Raw genomic sequence first — 19,266 nt, 5'->3', positions numbered from 1 at the left:
GTATCGAACAGTCTTTGGGACTTTGTGGGAGAGTGTGAGGGTGGGATGGTTTGAGAGAATGACACAATAAACTGTGGAACATTCTGAAAGAGATGGGAATCCCAGACCACCTGACCTGCCTCTTGAGAGACCTGTATGCAGGTCAGGAAGCAACAGTTAGAACCGGTCATGGAACAACAGACTGGTTCCAAATAGGAAAAGGAGTGCGTCAAGGTTGTATATTGTCACCTTGCTTATTTAACTTATATGCAGAGTACATCATGAGGAACGCTGGGCTGGAAGAAGCACAAGCTGGAATCAAGATTGCTGGGAGAAATATCAATAACCTCAGATATGCAGATGACACTACCCTTATGGCAGAAAGTGAAGAGGAACTCAAAAGCCTCTTGATGAAAGTGAAAGAGGAGAGTGAAAAGGTTGGCTTGAAGCTCAACATTCAGAAAACAAAGATCATGGCATCTGGTCCCATCACTTCATGGGAAATAGATGGAAAAACAGTGGAAACAGTGTCAGACTTTGTTTTTTTGGGCTCCAAAATCACTGCAGATGCTGATTGCAGCCATGAAATTAAAAGACGCTTGCTCCTTGGAAGGAAAGTTATGACCAACCTTGATAGTATATTAAAAAGCAGAGACATTACTTTGCCGACCAAGGTCCGTCTAGTCAAGGCAATGGTTTTTCCCGTGGTCATGTATGGATGTGAGAGTTGGACTGTGAAGAAAGCTGATCGCCGAAGAATCGATGCTTTTGAACTGTGGTGTTGGAGAAGACTCTTGAGAGTCCCTTATACTGCAAGGAGATCCAACCAGTCCATTCTAAAGGAGATCAATCCTGGATGTTCATTGGAGGGACTGATGCTGAAGCTGAAACTGCAATACTTTGGCCACCTCATGCGACGAGTTGACTCACTGGAAAAGACTCTGATGCTGGGAAAGGTTGGGGGCGGGAGGAGAAGGGGACGACGGAGAATGAGATGGCTGGATGGCATCACCGACTCTGTGGACATGAGTTTGAGTGAACTCCGGGAGTTGGTGATGGACAGGGAGGCCTGGCGTGCTGTGATTCATGGGGTCGCGGAGAGTCGGACACGACTGAGCGACTGAACTGAACTGAACTGAACTGATACTGTATTGGTGCGTTTCTTTCTCTCTTACTTCACTCTGTATAATAGGCTCAGTTTCATCCACCTCATTAGAACTGATTCAAATGCATTCTTTTTAATGGCTGAGTAATACTCCATTGTGTATATGTATCAAAGCTTTCTTATCCATTCCTCTGCATATGGATATCTAGGTTGCTTCCATGTCCTGGATATTATAAACAGCGCTGCGATGAACATTGGAGTACAAGTGTCTCTTTCAATTCTGGTTTCCTCGGTGTGTATGCCCAGAAGTGCGATTGCTGGATCATATGGCAGTTCTATTTCCAGTTTTTTGAGGAATCTCCACACTGTTCTCCATAGTGGCTGTACTAGTTTGCATTCCCACCAACAGTGTAAGAGGGTTCCCTTCTCTCCACACCCTCTCCAGCATTTATTGCTTGTAGACTTTTGGATAGCAGCCATTCTGACTGGTGTGAAATGGTATCTCATTGTGGTTTTGATTTGCATTTCTCTGATTATGAGGGATGTTGAGCATTTTTTCATGTGTTTGTTAGCCATCTGTATGTCTTCTTTGGAGAAATGTCTGTTTAGTTCTTTGGCCCATTTTTTGATTGGGTCATTTATTTTTCTGGAATTGAGCTGCAGGAGCTGCTTGTATATTTTGGAGATTAATCCTTTATCAGTTGCTTCATTTGCTATTATTTTCTCCCATTCTGAAGGCTGTCTTTTCACCTTACTTATAGTTTCCTTTGCTGTGCAGAAGCTTTTGATTTTAATTAGGTCCCATTCGTTTATTTTTGCTTTTATTTCCAGTATTCTGGGAGGTGGGTCTTGGAGGATCCTGCTGTGATTTATGTCAGAGAGTGTTTTGCCTATGTTCTCCTCTAGGAGTTTTATAGTTTCTGGTCTTACATTTAGCTCTCTAATTCATTTTGAGTTTATTTTGGTGTATGGTGTTAGGAAGTGTTCTAGTTTCATTCTTTTGCAAGTGGCTGACCAGTTTTCCCAGCACCACTTGTTAAAGAGACTGTCTTTTCTCCATTGTACATTCTTGCCTCCTTTGTCAAAGATAAGGTGTCCATAGGTGCGTGGGTTTATCTCTGGGCTTTCTTTATTTTGTGGACTTTACTCCGTGTTCAAATGTTCTTTTGATGAATTTGTGGGGGAGAGAGTGGTCTCGCCATCTTATCCCTCCGCCATCTTGTTCCTTCCTCCCCAGAACACTGGATTCTTATATTCCACTTGGTTGTGGAATATCTCTTCCCAGCCGCTCCAGCAAGGCACAGCCGCAGTACCTTACCTTGGACGAGGGGTATCTCCTCAAGGCAGCCCCTCCTGCTTTGAATGTGGAGCAGCTCCTCTTGGCCCTCCGGTGCCCAAGCAGCCACCGCCTCTTGGACGTGGTACAGCTCCTCTCTGCCACCGCCCTAACCTTGGGCGCGGGGTAGCTCCTCTCAGCCACGCTTCTGCACGTGATTGGTTGCGCCGGAGCTGGGCGTCTCTCGCATCTGCGCCGCTGGAGCCGGGCGTCTCTGGCGTCAGCGCCGCCGAAGCCGGGCGTCTCTCTCTAACAACTTTAAATTATTTTAAAAACAAAAAATATTACTTGAATAGTATTTTAATTTCATTATTTAACTTTTGCCCCTAGAAATAACATGGGCTGAAAATATGAATGAGTTTAAAAAGACATTATAAATAGAAATTTTTGAATGTGCCTTCATCCCTTATCTTAAGCCTGAAGTAATGGAAGCTAACCATACCCTCCCTCAAAGTGTGCCTTGCCAACACTGTCAGATAGTAGTATTAACAGCTTGGATGAATGGGTAAGGTAGTTCAATTAGTTTTGTTTTGAATGTAGACTTTTGAGAATAGGAGGTTAAGCTGACAAAATCAACAGATACTGTTTCCTGTGTTCTTAAAGACATGGCAAGATAACATTTCCCTTTTAGTTAAGTATAGGCAGAAGATTGAATTTAAGTCATGAAATGTAAATGAAATGGATGTGTCTCCTATTTCAGCATTATGATTTTGAAAAACAAGAATGCTGTTTCCCAATTTTTTCTCCTTACATCAGTTGTCTATTGATGAGAAAAGGGTTTTAGGAGATTGCAGACTAACATGTAGGAGCCTGAACTAGTTCTTTTTTAATCAGATTTTAGAATACCAACCTAGAGATCTAATATAATGTAAGAACTCTTTAATTATCCTGCTTACCAAGATTATCTATTTCTAGAATAGTGTCAGTGGATTTATGAAAGAGAAAGACAACTTTTCTTGTGCAGTGTTCTATACAGACTTGCCATGAAATGAAGTTGAATAAATGTTGGATTCAGTTGAGTTCAGTTCAGTCGCTCAGTCGTGTCCGACTCTCCGTGACCCCATGAATCACAGCACGCCAGGCCTCCCTGTCCATCACCAACTCCCGGAGTTCACTCAAACTCATGTCCACAGAGTCGGTGATGCCATCCAGCCATCTAATTCTCTGTCGTCCCCTTCTCCTCCCGCCCCCAACCCTTCCCAGCATCAGAGTCTTTTCCAGTGAGTCAACTCGTCGCATGAGGTATTGGAGTTTCAGCTTTAGCATCAGTCCTTCCAATGAACACCCAGGATCGATCTCCCTTAGAATGGACTGGTTGGATCTTCTTGCGGTACAAGGGACTCTCAAGAGTCTTCTCCAATACCACAGTTCAAAAGCATCAATTCTTCGGCGATCAGCTTTCTTCACAGTCCAACTCTCACATCCATACATGACCACGGGAAAAACCATAGCCTTGACTAGACGGACCTTGGTTGGCAAATTAATGTCTCTGCTTTTTAATATATTATCAAGGTTGATCATAACTTTCCTTCCAAGGAGTAAGCGTCTTTTAATTTCATGGCTGCAATCAGCATCCTCAGTGATTTTGGAGCCCCAAAAAATAAAGTCAGAAACTGTTTCCACTGTTTTTCCATCTATTTCCCATGAAGTGATGGGACTAGATGCCAAGAACTTTGTTTTCTGAATGTTGAACTTCAAGCCAATCTTTTCACTCTCCTCTTTTACTTTCATCAGGAGGCTTTTGAGTTCCTCTTCACTTTCTGCCATAAGGGTAGTGTCATCTGCATATCTGAGGTTATTGATATTTCTCCCAGCAATCTTGATTCCAGCTTGTGCTTCTTCCAGCCCAGCGTTCCTCATGATGTACTCCGCATATAAGTTAAATAAGCAAGGTGACAATATACAGCCTTGACGCACTCCCTTTCCTATTTGGAACCAGTCTGTTGTTCCATGTAAAGTTCTGACTGTTGCTTCCTGACCTGCATACAAGTTTCTCAAGAGGCAGGTCAGGTGGTCTGGTATTCCCATCTCTTTCAGAATGTTCCACAGTTTATTGTGATCCACACAGTCAAAGGCTTTGGCATAGTCAATAAAGCAGAAATAGATTTTTTCTGGAACTCTCTTGCTTTCTCCATGATCCAGCGGATGTTGGCAATTTGATCTCTGGTGCCTCTGCCTTTTCTAAAACCTGCTTGAACATCTGGAAGTTCACGGTTCACATATTGCTGAAGCCTGGCTTGGAGAATTTTGAGCATGACTTTACTAGCGTGTGAGATGAGTGCAATTGTGCAGTAGTTTGAGCATTCTTTGGCATTCCCTTTCTTTGGGATTGGAATGAAGACTGACTTTTTCCAGTCCTGTGGCCACTGCTGAGTTTTCCAAATTTGCTGGCATATTGAGTGCAGCACTTTCACAGAATCATCTTTCAGAATTTGAAATAGCTCAACTGGAATTCCATCACCACCACTAGCTTTGTTCGTAGTGATGCTTTCTTAGGCCCACTTGACTTCATGTTCCAAGATGTCTGGCTCTAGGTCAGTGATCACGTTATCGTGACTATCTTGGTCGTGAAAATCTTTTTTTGTACAGTTCTTCTGTGTATTCTTGCCACCTCTTTTTAATATCTTCTGCTTCTGTTAGGTCCATACCATTCCTGTCCTTTATCGAGCCCGTCTTTGAATGAAATGTTCCCTTGGAATCTCTAATTTTCTTGAAGAGATCTCTTGTTTTTCCTATTCTGTTGTTTTCCTCTATTTCTTTGCATTGATCACTGAGGAAGGCTTTCTTATCTCTCCTTGCTATTCTTTGGAACTCTGCATTCAGATGCTTATATCTTTCCTTTTCTCCTTTGCTTTTCACTTCTCTTCTTTTCACAGCTATTTGTAAGGCCTTCTCAGACAGCCATTTTGCTTTTTTGCATTTCTTTTCCATGGGGATGGTCTTGGTCCCTGTCTCCTGTACAGTGTCACGAACCTCCGTCCATAGTTCATCAGGCACTCTATCAGATCTAGTCCCTTAAATCTATTTCTCACTTCCACTGTATAATCATAAGGGATTTGATTTAGGTCATACCTGAATGGTCTAGTGGTTTTCCCTACTTTCTTCAATTTAAGTCCGAATTTGGCAATAAGGAGTTCATGATCTGAGCCACAGTCAGCTCCTGGTCTTGTTTTTGCTGACTGTATACAGCTTCTCCATCTTTGGCTGCAAAGAATATAATCAATCTGATTTCGGTGTTGACCATCTGGTGATGTCCATGGGTAGAGTCTTCTCTTGTGTTGTTGGAAGAGGGTGTTTGTTATGACCAGTGTGTTCTCTTGACAAAGCTCTATTAGCCTTTGCCCTGCTTCATTCCGTGCTCCAAGGCCAAATTTGCCTGTTACTCCAGGTGTTTCTTGACTTCCTACTTTTGCATTCCAGTCCCCTATAATGAAAAGGGCATCTTTTTTGGGTGTTAGTTCTAAAAGGTCTTGTAGGTCTTCATAGAACTGTTCAACTTCGGCTTCTTCAGCGTAAATGTTGGATTACTGTCCCTAATATTGTCTTCTTTTTCAACCAGCCAGAGTGATGGTTTTTAAAACAGTGTAATTATTAGAAAAGTAAGAATGTAGAATAGATCTAAGACAAAGGAAAAGTCTTTCTGAGGCATTATTGGTCTTAGCAATGTAAACAGTTGTATCCTCCACAACGTATGATAATTTGAAATACACTTTTTCTGAGAGTTCACCTACTCAGAAGGTTTGAACAGAATATAAAGAGAATGCTTCAGAAATTCTAAAATATTCAGTTGGAATGTAGGGCAGAGAGAACTTCCCCGTGTTTGGATAACTGGCAGCTCGAATGAAAAGCACAAAGATTCCAGTAGAGTCAAGTGAATCAAACTAGCAGTAACAAAGCTCATCTCCACCTCAACTATAAATCATATTAACTAACCTTCCATTCTATATACCTGACAAAATAGGCTTTCCCCTTTTGGGAGGCAACTGCCATTATTGATACCTACTGTTCTTTTATAGAATGTATATAGCATATAGTCAGAACTTATAAAATCATGGAAAAGTGTACACTATTGACCTTTCTTTCTGTTCACAAGCTGAGCCATATGTACATAATCTAGATTTTTGTTTTCCTAGTTTTGCACTTTTATAGCCTATTTTTGAAGATTAACACATTGACAAAGATGATTGACCTGATCCTTACCTAATCCAATGAGTGTTACAGAAAGCTTGCTGTGACGGACGATAAATATAAATCTTATAAGGGGATAGACGATGATAGAGGGCTGAAATTTAAATCTGTATTTAAAAAAAAAAATCACCAAATCTATTTGAAAACAAGTCAATTCATGTTTTGCTGAAATCTGGGGGCCTTTCAGATTCCTCCTTTTTGACCGCATTTCTGAATCCGTGAAAACACAGTTGTGTGTTTCTGTCCACAGCCCTTGTATTCCAAAATGTTGGGTTTTTTTTCCTTTTTTTGTCCATCAGTATTAACTATTGGGATACTACTGGTTTTGTATGTTTTTTTCCCTTTGAGGCAACAGTACATATACTAGAGGTACAATCTGTTGGATTTTTGTTTATGTATTTATTTCATTCCAGTTTGATTTATTTTAATTGTTGATACTTAAGTTGTCAAACAGTAGACATTACTTGTTTTATTTATGATATATTTCAGCTTAAAGTTATGTTATTATCTGTGGATGTAAATATAGATTTGGTGTTTTGCAAAAAAAAAAATAAAATCATGGAAAGGAGCAGAAAAACTTGATACAGACAGGAAACTGTCAATAGAAGGAAACTCAGAGATTGCTCAGATGTTGCAATTATCAAAGGGAGGTAACTATGATAAAAAGCACTGAAGAGTTAGTAAAAAGAGTAGAAAACATGCATGAAAAAGGGGGATTTCAGCAGAGAAATGTTCATTTGGAAAGCAAAATAATTCTAGAATATGATATGACTATGCAGAGGAAAGGATTGGTAGGCTAAAAGATAGGATGTTTGAAAGTATAAATTGGAAACCAAAGGGAAAAGCAAAACAAAAAGGATCGAATGTCTGAGTTTTGAAGGCAAAATTAAATGATCTTAATCTTATAATTGGGTTTCAAAAGAAGATAAAAATGGTACTGAAGAAATGTTTGAAAGGTATTGACTGATGACGTTTGCACTTAATGGAAATTAACAGAAAATCAACAGAATCAAATGTGAGACTGGAAATTATAAAATTGATAAACACCTAGGCCGAATGATACACTGTATTGAATGGTATTCCCCGCAAAGTCATGTCCATCCAGAACTTGAGAATATGACCTTATTTGGAAATGTGATATTTCAGATATAATAAGTTATGATGAAATTGACAAGGTGATTGTAAAATTTGGAAATTCACAGCATCTAAAATAGTCAAAACTTGAAAAGATTGCATGTCTTAGGCTGTCTGATTTCAAAATGCATTATAATGTTAAATAAAACAATGTAGTTATTGACATAAAGATAGACCAATACACCAGTGAAATGGGATAGCATCCTAAAATAGACCATACACCCATGGTCAGTTTATTTTTAGACGGAGTCTCAGAAAATGTAATGAGAAAAAAGTCTTCAACAACTGATGCTCTTACACCAGAAGATCCAAGTGGAAAACAATGAGCTGCAACATTTTTCTTGGTCCTGTACAGACATATCAAGGTTTATCTCAGGCCTACAAGAAAAAGCCCAAACTGTATAGCTTCTAGATGATAATTTAGGAAAATATGTTTGTGACATCAGGGGAGGCAAAGCTTTCTTGCCAACATAAAAGAAAATTGTATGAAGGATTTTTTCAAAATTTAAGATTTCTGTTTATCCAAAGATAACCCAGATGTTCAAGCTGGTTTTAGAAAAGGCAGAGGAACCAGAGATCAAATTGCCAACATCCACTGGATCATTTAAAAAGCAAGAGAGTTCCAGAAAAACATCTATCTCTGCTTTATTGACTATGCCAAAGCCTTTGACTGTGTGGATCACAATCAACTGTGGAAAATTCTGAAAGAGGTGGGAATACCATCCCACCTAACCTCCCTCTTGAGAAACCTATATGCAGGTCAGGAAGCAACAGTTAGAACTGGACGTGGAACAACAGACTGGTTCCAAATAGGAAAAGGAGTATGTAAGGCTGTAGATTGTCACTCTGCTTATTTTACTTATATGCAGAGTACATCATGAGAAAAGCTGGGCTGGAAGAAGCACAACTGGAATCAAGATTGCTGGGAGAAATATCAATAACCTCAGATATGCAGATGACACCACCCTTATGGCAGAAAGTGAAGAGGAACTAAAAAGCCTCTTGATGAAAGTGAAAGAAGAGAGTGAAAAAGTTGGCTTAAGGCTGTGGTGCTGGAGAAGACTCTTGAGAGTCCCCTGGACTGCAGGGAGATCCAACCAGTCCATTCTAAAGGAGATCAGTCCTGGGTGTTCTTTCGAAGGACTGATGCTGAACCTGAAACTCCAATACTTTGGCCACCTTATGCGAAGAGTTGACTCACTGGAAAAGACTGATGCTCGGAGGGATTGGGGGAGGGAAGAGAAGGGGACGACAGAGAATGAGATAGATGGATGGCATCACCGACTCGATGGAGGTGAGTTGGAGTGAACTCCGGGAGTTGGTGATGGACAGGGAGACCTGGCGTGCTGTGATTCATGGAGTCGCAAAGAGTTGGACATGACTGAGCGACTGAACTGAACTGAACTGAATCCAATATGACTAACATTTTTATAAGAAGAAATTAGAACCAAGACATATACAGAGGGAAGGTCATAGGATGGCATAGGGGGAATATGGCCATCTACAAGCCAAACAGTGAAGTCTTAGGAGAAACCAACCCTACCAACACCTTGGTCTCACGACTATGAAAAAATAAATTTGTTGATGCTGCCTAATCTGTGATATTTTGTTATGGCAATCCTAGTAAACTAAATTTTTTTTTACTGGGGATGATGCAAACGTTCTCCGTCTTGAAGTAGATGGTATGATAGGTGAATACAGTTATCAGTTCATCATACTGAACTATTATTTCAAGTAAGAAAAGATAAAAGAAGAAAATAGAAGAACAGAACAAATAAGACAATTAGCTGATGCTGTGGGGAGAAATTAGTAAAATACATAAAATTTTAGTTAACCTTTTAAAAAATATTAAAACATGTACAAAATGAGAACTGTTCAGGAAAAATAATTCAAAAATCAAATTTTAAGTAATGAGAATACTTTGCATGAATTTATAGAAATGAATTTGACATTTTCAACCGTTCTCAAGAGTATGTAATTTGTCAAAATTTATTTAATCTGAAATAGAAATTTTAAAGCAACCAATTTCCATAGAATAGAGAACGTTGTCATTATGTATAAATTGGTAGGAAAACAAAATAAAATTTTGTGTGAGGTGTACATCTATATTATTTTACCAATACTTTTACAACAAAATACCACGGATTAGGGGGCTTGAATAGCAAAATTATTTTCTTAACAATTCTGGAGGCTGGAATTTCATGGTCAGTGTCAGCAGGTTGATTTCTCCTGAGTCCTCTCCTTAGCTTATAGTTAGTTGCCTTCTTGCTATGTCTTCACCCATAGTCTCTGTGCATTTACATCACTGGTATCTCTTAATGTGTCCAAATTTCCTTATAAGGACACCATTCAGATTAGATTAGGTAGCAATGTAACAGCCTCATTTTAATTAATATCATCTACAGATATGCAGATGACACCACCCTTATGGCAGAAAGTGAAGAGGAACTAAAAAGCCTCTTGATGAAAGTGGAGAGTGAAAAAGTTGGCTTGAAGCTCAACATTCAGAAAACGAAGATCATAGCATCTGGTCCCATCACTTCATGGGAAATAGATAGAGAAACAGTGGAAACAGTGTCAGACTTTATTTTTGGGGGCTCCAAAATCACTGCGGATGCTGATTGCAGCCACGAAATTAAAAGAGGCTTACTCCTTGGAAGGAAAGTTATGACCAACCAATATAGCATATTGAAAAGCAGAGACATTACATTGCCAACAAAGGTCCATCTAGTCAAGGCTATGGTTTTTCCAGTGGCCATGTATGGATGTGAGAGTTGGACTGTGAAGAAAGCTGAGTGCCGAAGAATTGATGCTTTTGAACCGTGGTATTGGAGAAGACTCTTGAGAGTCTCTTGGACTGCAAGGAAATCCAACCAGTCCATTCTAAAGGAGACCAATCCTGAGTGTTCACTGGAAGGACTGATGCTAAAGCTGAAACTCCAGTACTTTGGCCACCTCATGCGAAGAGTTGACTCACTGGAAAAGAGTCTGATGCTGGGAGGGATTGGGGATGGGAGGAGACGGGGACGACAGAGAATGAGATGGCTGGATGGCATCACCGACTCGATGGACATGAGTTTGAGTGAACTCCGGGAGCTGGTGATGGACAGGGAGGCCTGGCGTGCTGTGATTCATGGGATCACAAAGAGTCGGACATGATTGAGCGACTGAACTGTACTGAACTGAACAGTCATTCAGCATCACAGTAATCCAAGTCTATGCCCCAACCACTAATGACGAAGAAGCTGCAGTCAATTCTTTGAAGACCAAGAAGACCTTCTAGAACTAATACCAATAAAAAGATGTCCTTTTCATCATGTGGATTGGAATGTGAAAGTGGAAGTCAAGAGATAGCCAGAGCCAAGTTAGGCCTTGGAGTACAAAATGAAGCGGGGCAAAGGCTAACGCTTTTACCAAGAGAACACACTGGTCATAGCAAAACTCTCTTTCAACAACACAAAAGATGACTCTACACTTGGATGTCACCAGGTGGTCAATGAAATCAGATTGATTATATTCTTTGCAATTGAAGATGGAGAAACTGTATACAGTCAATAAAAGCAAAACTGAGAGCTGACTGTGGGTCAGATCATGAGCTCTTTATTGCAAAGTTCAGACTTCAATTGAAGAAGCTCGATAAAGAAGAGAAATGGTATGGACCTAACAGAAGCAGAAGATATTAAAAAGAGGTGGCAAGAGTACACAGAAGAACTGTACAAAAAAGATCTTCATGATGAAGATAATCACAATGGCGTGATCACTAACCTGGAGCCAGACATCTTGGAATGTGAAGGCAAGTGGGTATTAGAGAGCATCACTACGAACAAAGCTAGTGGAGGTGATGGAATTCCAATTGAGCTATTTCAAATCCTGAAATATGATGCTGTGAAAGTGCTGCACTCAATATGCCAGCACATTTGGAAAACTCAGCAGTGGCCACAGGACTGGAAAACGTCAGTCTTCATTCCAATCCCAAAGAAAGGGAATGCCAAAGAATGCTCAAACTACTGCACAATTGCACTCATCTCACACGCTAGTAAAGTCATGCTCAAAATTCTCCAAGCCAGGCTTCAGCAATATGTGAACCGTGAACTTCCAGATGTTCAAGCAGGTTTTAGAAAAGGCAGAGACACCAGAGATCAAATTGCCAACATCCGCTGGATCATGGAGAAAGCAAGAAAGTTCCAGAAAAACATCTATTTCTGCTTCATTGAATATGCCAAAGCCTTTTTGTGGATCACAATAAACTGTGGAACATTCTGAAAGAGATGGGAATACCAGACCACCTGACCTGCCTTTTGAGAAACCTGTATGCAGGTGAGGAAGCAACAGTTAGAACTGGACATGGAACAGCAGACTGGTTCCAAATAGGAAAAGGAGTACGTCAAGATTGTATATTGTCACCCTGCTTATTTAACTTATATGCAGAGTACATCATGAGGAACGTTGGGCTGGAAGAAGCACAAGCTAGAATCAAGATTCCTGGGAGAAATATCAATAACCTTAGATATGCAGATGACACCACCCTTATGGCAGAAAGTGAAAAGGAACTAAAAAGCCTCTTGATGAAAGTGAAAGAAGAGAGCGAAAAAGTTGGCTTGAAGCTCAAGATTCAGAAAACAAAGATCATGGCATCTGGTCCCATCACTTCATGGGAAATAGATGGGGAAACAGTGGAAACAGTGTCAGACTTTATTTTGGGGGGGGGGGAGCTCCAAAATCACTGCAGATACTGATTGCAGCCAGGAAATTAAAAGACTCTTACTCCTGGGAAGGAAAGTTATGACCAACCTAGTTAGCATATTAAAAAGCAGAGACATTACTTTGCCAACCAAGGTCCGCCTAATCAAGACTATGGTTTTTCCCGTGGTCATGTATGGATGTGAGAGTTGGACTGTGAAGAAAGCTGATCGCCGAAGAATTGATGCTTTTGAACTGTGGTGCTGGAGAAGACTCTTGAGAGTCCTTTGGACTGCAAGGAGATCCAACCAGTCCGTTCTAAAGGAGATCAATCCTGGGTGTTCATTGGAAGGACTGATGCTAAAGCTGAAACTCCAATACTTTGGCCACCTCATTCGACGAGTTGACTCACTGGAAAAGACTCTGATGCTAGGAGGGATTGGGGGTGGGAGGAAATGGGGACAACAGAGAATGAGATGGCTGGATGGCATCACCGACTCGATGGACATGAGTTTGAGTGAACTCCTGGAGTTAGTGATGGACAGGGAGGCCTGACATGCTGTGATTCATGGGGTAGTAAAGAGTCGGACACGACTGAGCGACTGAACTGAACTGAGCTGAACAGGGAAGCCACTAGGCCATTCAAGTATCTGAATCAAATCCCTTATTATGATTATATAGTAGAAGTGCCATAGATTCAAGGGATTAGATCTGATAGAACTAAGAACTGAGCCTTAAGAACTATGGATGGAGTTTCCTAACATTGTATGGGAGCTGGTGACCAAAACCACGTCCAAGAAAAAGAAATGCAAGAAGGTAAATCGATTGTCTGAGTAGGCCTTAGAAATAGCTGAGAAAAGAAGAGAAGACAAGCAAAGAGAAAGGGAAAGATATACCCAACTGAGTGCAGAGCTCTGAAGAATAGCAAGGAAGATAAGGAAGCGTTCTTAAGTGAACAAAAAAATAGAGGAAAACAATAGAATGGCAAAGACTAGAGGTCTCTTCAAGAAAATTAGAGATACCAAGGGAATATTTCATGCAAAGATGGGCACAATAAAACAGAAATGGTAAGGTCATGATAGAAGCAGAAGAGATTGAGAGGTGGCAAGAATACACAGAATTGTGCAAAAAACGTCTTAATGACCCAGGTAACCATGATGGTGTGATCACTCACCTAGAGCCAGAAATCCTGGACAGCAAAGTTAAGTGGGCCTTAGGAAGCATGATGAGCAAAGCTATTGGAGGTGACAGAATTCCAGCCGAGCTGTTTCAAATCCTAAAAGATGATGCTGTGAAAATGCTGTACTCAACATATCAGCAAATTTGGAAATTTCAGCAGTGGCCACAGGACTGGAAAAGGTCAGTTTACATTCCAATTCCAAAGAATGGCAATGCCAAAGAATGTTCAAACTACGACAGAACTGTGCTTATTTCACATGCTAGTAAAGTAATGCACAAAATCCTTCAAGCTAGGCTTTGACGTGTGTGAACCAAGAACTTCCAGATGTACAAGCTGGATTTAGAAAAAGCAGGGGAACCAGAGACCAAATTGCCAACATTTGTTGGATCATAGAAAAAGCAAAAGATTTCCAGAAAATCTATTTCTGCTTCATTGGCTACACTGAAGCCTTTGCCTGTGTGATTCACAACTAAGTGGAAAATTCTTCAAGAGATGGAAATACCAGACCACCTTACCTGCCTCCTGAGAAACCTGTATGCAGGTCAAGAAGCAACAGTTAAAACCGGACATGGAAAAACGAACTGGTTCAAAATTGGGGAAGATGTACAACAAGGCTGTATATTGTCAGCCTGCGTATTTAACTTCTATGTAGAGTACATCATGCTAAATGCTGGCTGGTGTATCACAAGCTGGAATCAACAGTTCTAAGAAAAATAGCAACCACCCCAGATAGACAGATGACAACACCCTAATGGCAGAAAGAGAAGAGGAACTGAAGAGCCTCTTGATGAAAGTGAAAGAGGAGAGTGAAAAAGCTGGCTTAAAACTCAACATTCAAAAATCTAAGATCATGGCATCTGGTCCCATCACTAAATGGCAAATACATAGGGAAAAAATGGAAACAGTGACAGACTTAATTTTCTTGGGTTCCAAAATCACTGTGGATGGTGACTGCAGCCATGTAATTAAAAGATGCTTACTCTTCGAAAGGAAAGCTATGACAAACCTAGACAGCTTATTAAAAAACAGTGACATCACTTTGCTGACAAAGGTCCATATAGTCGTAGTTATGGTTTCTCCAATAGTCATGTGTGGATGTGAGAATTGGCCCAAAAAGAAGACTGAGCACCAAAGAATTGATGCTTTCGACCTGTGGTGCTGGAGAAGACCCTTGAGAGTTTCTTGGACAACATGGAGATCAAACCAGTCAATCCTAAAGGAAATTAACCCTGAAAATTCATTGGAAGGACTGATGCTGAAGCTGAAGCTCCAATACTTTGGCCACCTCTTGCAAAGATTCTGTTTATCAGAAAAGACCCTGATGCTTCCAAAGTTTGAGGGTATGAGAAGAAGGGGATGACAGAGGGTTAGATGGTTGGATGACATCAGTGACTCAATGGACATGAGTTTAACCAAACTGTGGGAAGTAGTGAAGGACAGGGATGCCTGGTGTGCTGCAGTCCGTGGGGTTGCAAAGGGTCAGGCACAACTGGTGGTTTAGTTACTAAGTCATGTCTGACTCTTGGGCACCCCATGCCAGGCTCCTCTGTCCATGGGATTCTCCAGGCAAGAATACTGGAGTGGGTTGCTATTTCCTTCTTTGAGCACAATTGAGTGACTGAATAACAACAACAGCAGTCATGTTTTGTGGAACAGGGGACTAGGATTTCATATGAAGTTTGCCTGCTAAGTTACTTCAGTCATGTCTGATTCTTTGCAACACTATGGACTGTAGCCCACCAGGCTTCTCTGTCCCTGGGCTTCACCAGGCAACAATACTGGAGTGGGTTGCCATTTCCTTCTCCAGGGGATCTTTTCAACACAGGAATCGAATCTGTATCTCATATCTCCTGCCCTGGAAGGCGAGTTCTTTACCACTGTTGCCACCAGGGAAGCTCATATGAAGTTTGAGGATACACAGTCGAGTTTAAAACACTGCACTTTCTAGACCTTTGAAATTCACGTTCTCATATGCAAAAGACATGTGTCCACATCACAACAGCCAAACATCTTAACCATTCCATCATCAACTCTAAATCCCAAGTCTTATCTAAATACCATCTAAATCAGATGCAGTTCAGTTCAGTCGCTCAGTCGTGTCCGACTCTTTGCGACCCCATGAATCACAGCACGACAGGCCTCCCTGTCCATCACCGACTCCTGAAGTTCACTCAAACTCACCTCCATCGAGTCGGTGATGCCATCCAACCATCTCATTCTCTGTTGTCCCTTTCTCCTCCTGCCCCAAATCCCTCCCAGCATCAGAGTCTTTTCCAGTGAGTCAATTCATCGCATGAGGTGGTCAAAGTATTGGAGTTTCAGCTTTAGCATCAGTCCTTCCAGTGAACACTCAGGATTGGTCTCCTTTAGAATGGACTGGTTGGATTTCCTTGCAGTCCAAGAGACTCTCAAGAGTCTTCTCCAATACCACGGTTCAAAAGCATCAATTCTTCGGCACTCAGCTTTCTTCACAGTCCAACTCTCACATCCATACATGGCCACTGGAAAAACCATAGCCTTGACTAGATGGACCTTTGTTGGCAAAGTAATGTCTCTGCTTTTCAATATGCTATATTGGTTGGTCATAACTTTCCTTCCAAGGAGTAAGCCTCTTTTAATTTCGTGGCTGCAATCAGCATCCGCAGTGATTTTGGAGCCCCCAAAAATAAAGTCTGACACTGTTTCCACTGTTTCTCCATCTATTTCCCATGAAGTGATGGGACCAGATGCTATGATCTTCGTTTTCTGAATGTTGAGCTTCAAGCCAACTTTTTCACTCTCCACTTTCATCAAGAGGCTTTTTAGTTCCTCTTCACTTTCTGCCATAAGGGTGGTGTCATCTGCATATCTGAGATTATTGATATTTCTCCCGGCAATCTTGATTCCAGCTTGTGGTTCTTCCAGCCCAGTGTTTCTCATGATATACTCTGCATATAAGTAAGATAAGCAGGGTGACAATATACAGCCTTGATGTACTTCTTTTCCTATTTGGATCCAGTCTGTTGTTCCATGTCGGGTTCTACCTGTTGCTTCCTGACCTGTATAGAGGTTTCTCAAGAGGCAGGTCAGGTGGTCTGGTATTCCCATCTCTTTCAGAATTTTCCACAGTTTGTTGTGATCCACACAGTCAAAGGCTTTGGCATAGTCAAGAAAACAATAATAGATGTTTTTCTGGATCTCTCTTGCTTTCTCCATGATCCAGCGGATGTTGGCAATTTGATCTCTGGTGCCTCTGCGTTTTCTAAAACCAGCTTGAACATCTGGAAGTTCATGGTTCACGTATGGCTGAAGCCTGGCTTGGAGAATTTTGAGCATGACTTTATTAGCATGTGAGATGAGTGCAATTGTGTGGTACTTTGAACATTCTTTGGCATTGCCTTTCTTTGAGATTGGGATGAAGCCTGACCTTTTCCAGTCCTGTGGCCACTGCTGAGTTTTCCAAATTTGCTGGCATATTGAGTGCAGCACTTTCACAGCATCATCTTTCAGGATTTGAAATAGCTCAATTGGAATTCCATCACCTCCACTAGGTTTGTTCATAGTGATGCTTCCTCAGGCCCACTTGACTTCACATTCCAAGATGTCTGGCTCTAGTGGAGTGATCACACCATCGTGATTATCTTGGTCATGAAGATCTTTTTTGTACAGTTCTTCTGTGTATTATTGCCAGCTCTTCTTAATAGCTTCTGCTTTTGTTAGGTCCATACCATTTCTGTCCTTTATCGTTCCCATCTTTGCATGAAATGTTCCCTTGGTAGCTCTAATTTTCTTGAAGAGATCGCTAGTCTTTCCTATTCTGTTGTTTTCCTTTATTTCTTTGCACTGATCGCTGAGGAAGGCTTTCTTATCTCTCCTTGCTATTCTTTGGAACTCTACATTCAGATGCTTGTATCTTTACTTTTCTCCTTTGCTTTTCGCTTCTCTTCACAGCTATTTGTAAGGTCTCCTCAGACAGTCAAAGATGGAGAAGCTCTAAATCAGATTCAATTCAGTTCAGTCACTCAGTCGTGTTCGACTCTTTGAGACCCCATGAATCACAACACGCCAGCCCTCCCTGTCCATCACCAACTCTTGGAGTTCACTCAAACTCATGTCCATCGAGTCAGTGATGCCATCCAACCATCTCATTTTCTGTCGTCCCCGTCTCCTCCCACCCCCAATCACTCCCAGCATCAGAGTCTTTTCCAGTGAGTCAACTCATCACATGAGGTGGCCAAAGTATTGGAGTTTCAGCTTTAGCAGCAGTCCTTCCAATGAACACCCGGGGTTGATTTATAGAATGAACTGGTTGGATCTCCTTGCAGTCCAAGGGACTCTCAAGAGTCTTCTCCAGCACCACAGTTCAAAAGCATCAATTCTTTGGCGATCAGCCTTCCTCACCGTCCAACTCTCACATCCATACATGACCACGGGAAAAACCATAGCCTTGACTAGATGGACCTTGGTTGGCAAAGTAATGTCTCTGCTTTTTAATATGCTATCTAGGTTGGTCATAACTTTCCTTCCAAGGAATAAGCATCTTTTCATTTCATGGCTGCAATCAGCATCTGCAGTGATTCTGGAGCCCAAAAAAATAAAGTCTGACACTTTTTCCAATGTTTCCCAATCTATTTCCCATGAAGTGATGGTACCAGATGCCATGATCTTTGTTTTCTGAATGTTGAGCTTCAAGCCAACCTTTTCACACTCCTCTTTCACTTTCATCAAGAGGCTTTTTAGTTCCTCTTCCCTTTCTGCCATAAGGGTGGTGTCATCTGCATATCTGAGTTTATTGGTATTTCTCCCAGCAATCTTGATTCCAGCTTGTGCTTCTCCAGACCAGCATTCCTCGTGTCGTACTCCGCATATAAGTTAAATAAGCAGGATGACAATATACAAACTTGACGTACTCCTTTTCCTATATGGAACCAGTCTGTTGTTCCATGTCCAGTTCTAACTGTTGCTTCCTGACCTGCATACAGGTTTCTCAAGGGGCAGGTCAGGTGGTCTGGTATTCCCATCTCTTTCAGAATTTTCCAGTTTATTGTGATCCACACAGTCAAAGGCTTTGGCATAGTCAATGAAGCAGAAATAGATGTTTTTCTGGAACTCTCTTGCTTTCTCCATGATCCAGCGGATGTTGGCAATTTGATCCCTGGTTCCTCTGCCTTTTCTAAAACCTGCTTGAACATCTGGAAGTTCACGGTTATCAGATTAACAAGAGTCAAAATCTAATTCATTCTGAGTCAAAGTTCTTATCCCACTGTCAGCCTGTGAAACCTGATAAGGTCTGCTTCCAAAATGCAATGGTGGAACAGACATAGGATAGACATTTCTATTCTAAAAAGGAGAAATCAGAAAACATTGCTTCCAAATGAGATGAAAACCTAGCAAGTTACATTCCATTAAATTTTTTTAAGACTGGAGTATAATTCTGTTTGGCTCAGTGGTCTGTCTTCCAGGCCCATTGGGGAGGTTGTCCAGCCTGACGCCTAGATATCGGCCTTCTCCTTACAACCCTGGGCAGCAATCTGGCCTGCTGAAACCATGGATGTGGCTATGCAATTTGGAATCAACGAAGAAACAATCTTGGCTCCTGGACCTGTGCTCTATTATACAACAGTGGCAGTGTCAGGCAGCCCTGTACTGATCTCTGAATTATCTTCAACGTCATTCTTCCATTTT

The sequence above is a fragment of the Moschus berezovskii genome, chromosome 4 (genome assembly GCF_049115385.1).
Source record: "Moschus berezovskii isolate FMDL1 chromosome 4, NW_MosBer_1.0, whole genome shotgun sequence".
In the NCBI taxonomy this organism is placed as follows: Eukaryota; Metazoa; Chordata; class Mammalia; order Artiodactyla; family Moschidae; genus Moschus; species Moschus berezovskii.
This window is presented reverse-complemented; position numbering follows the sequence as displayed.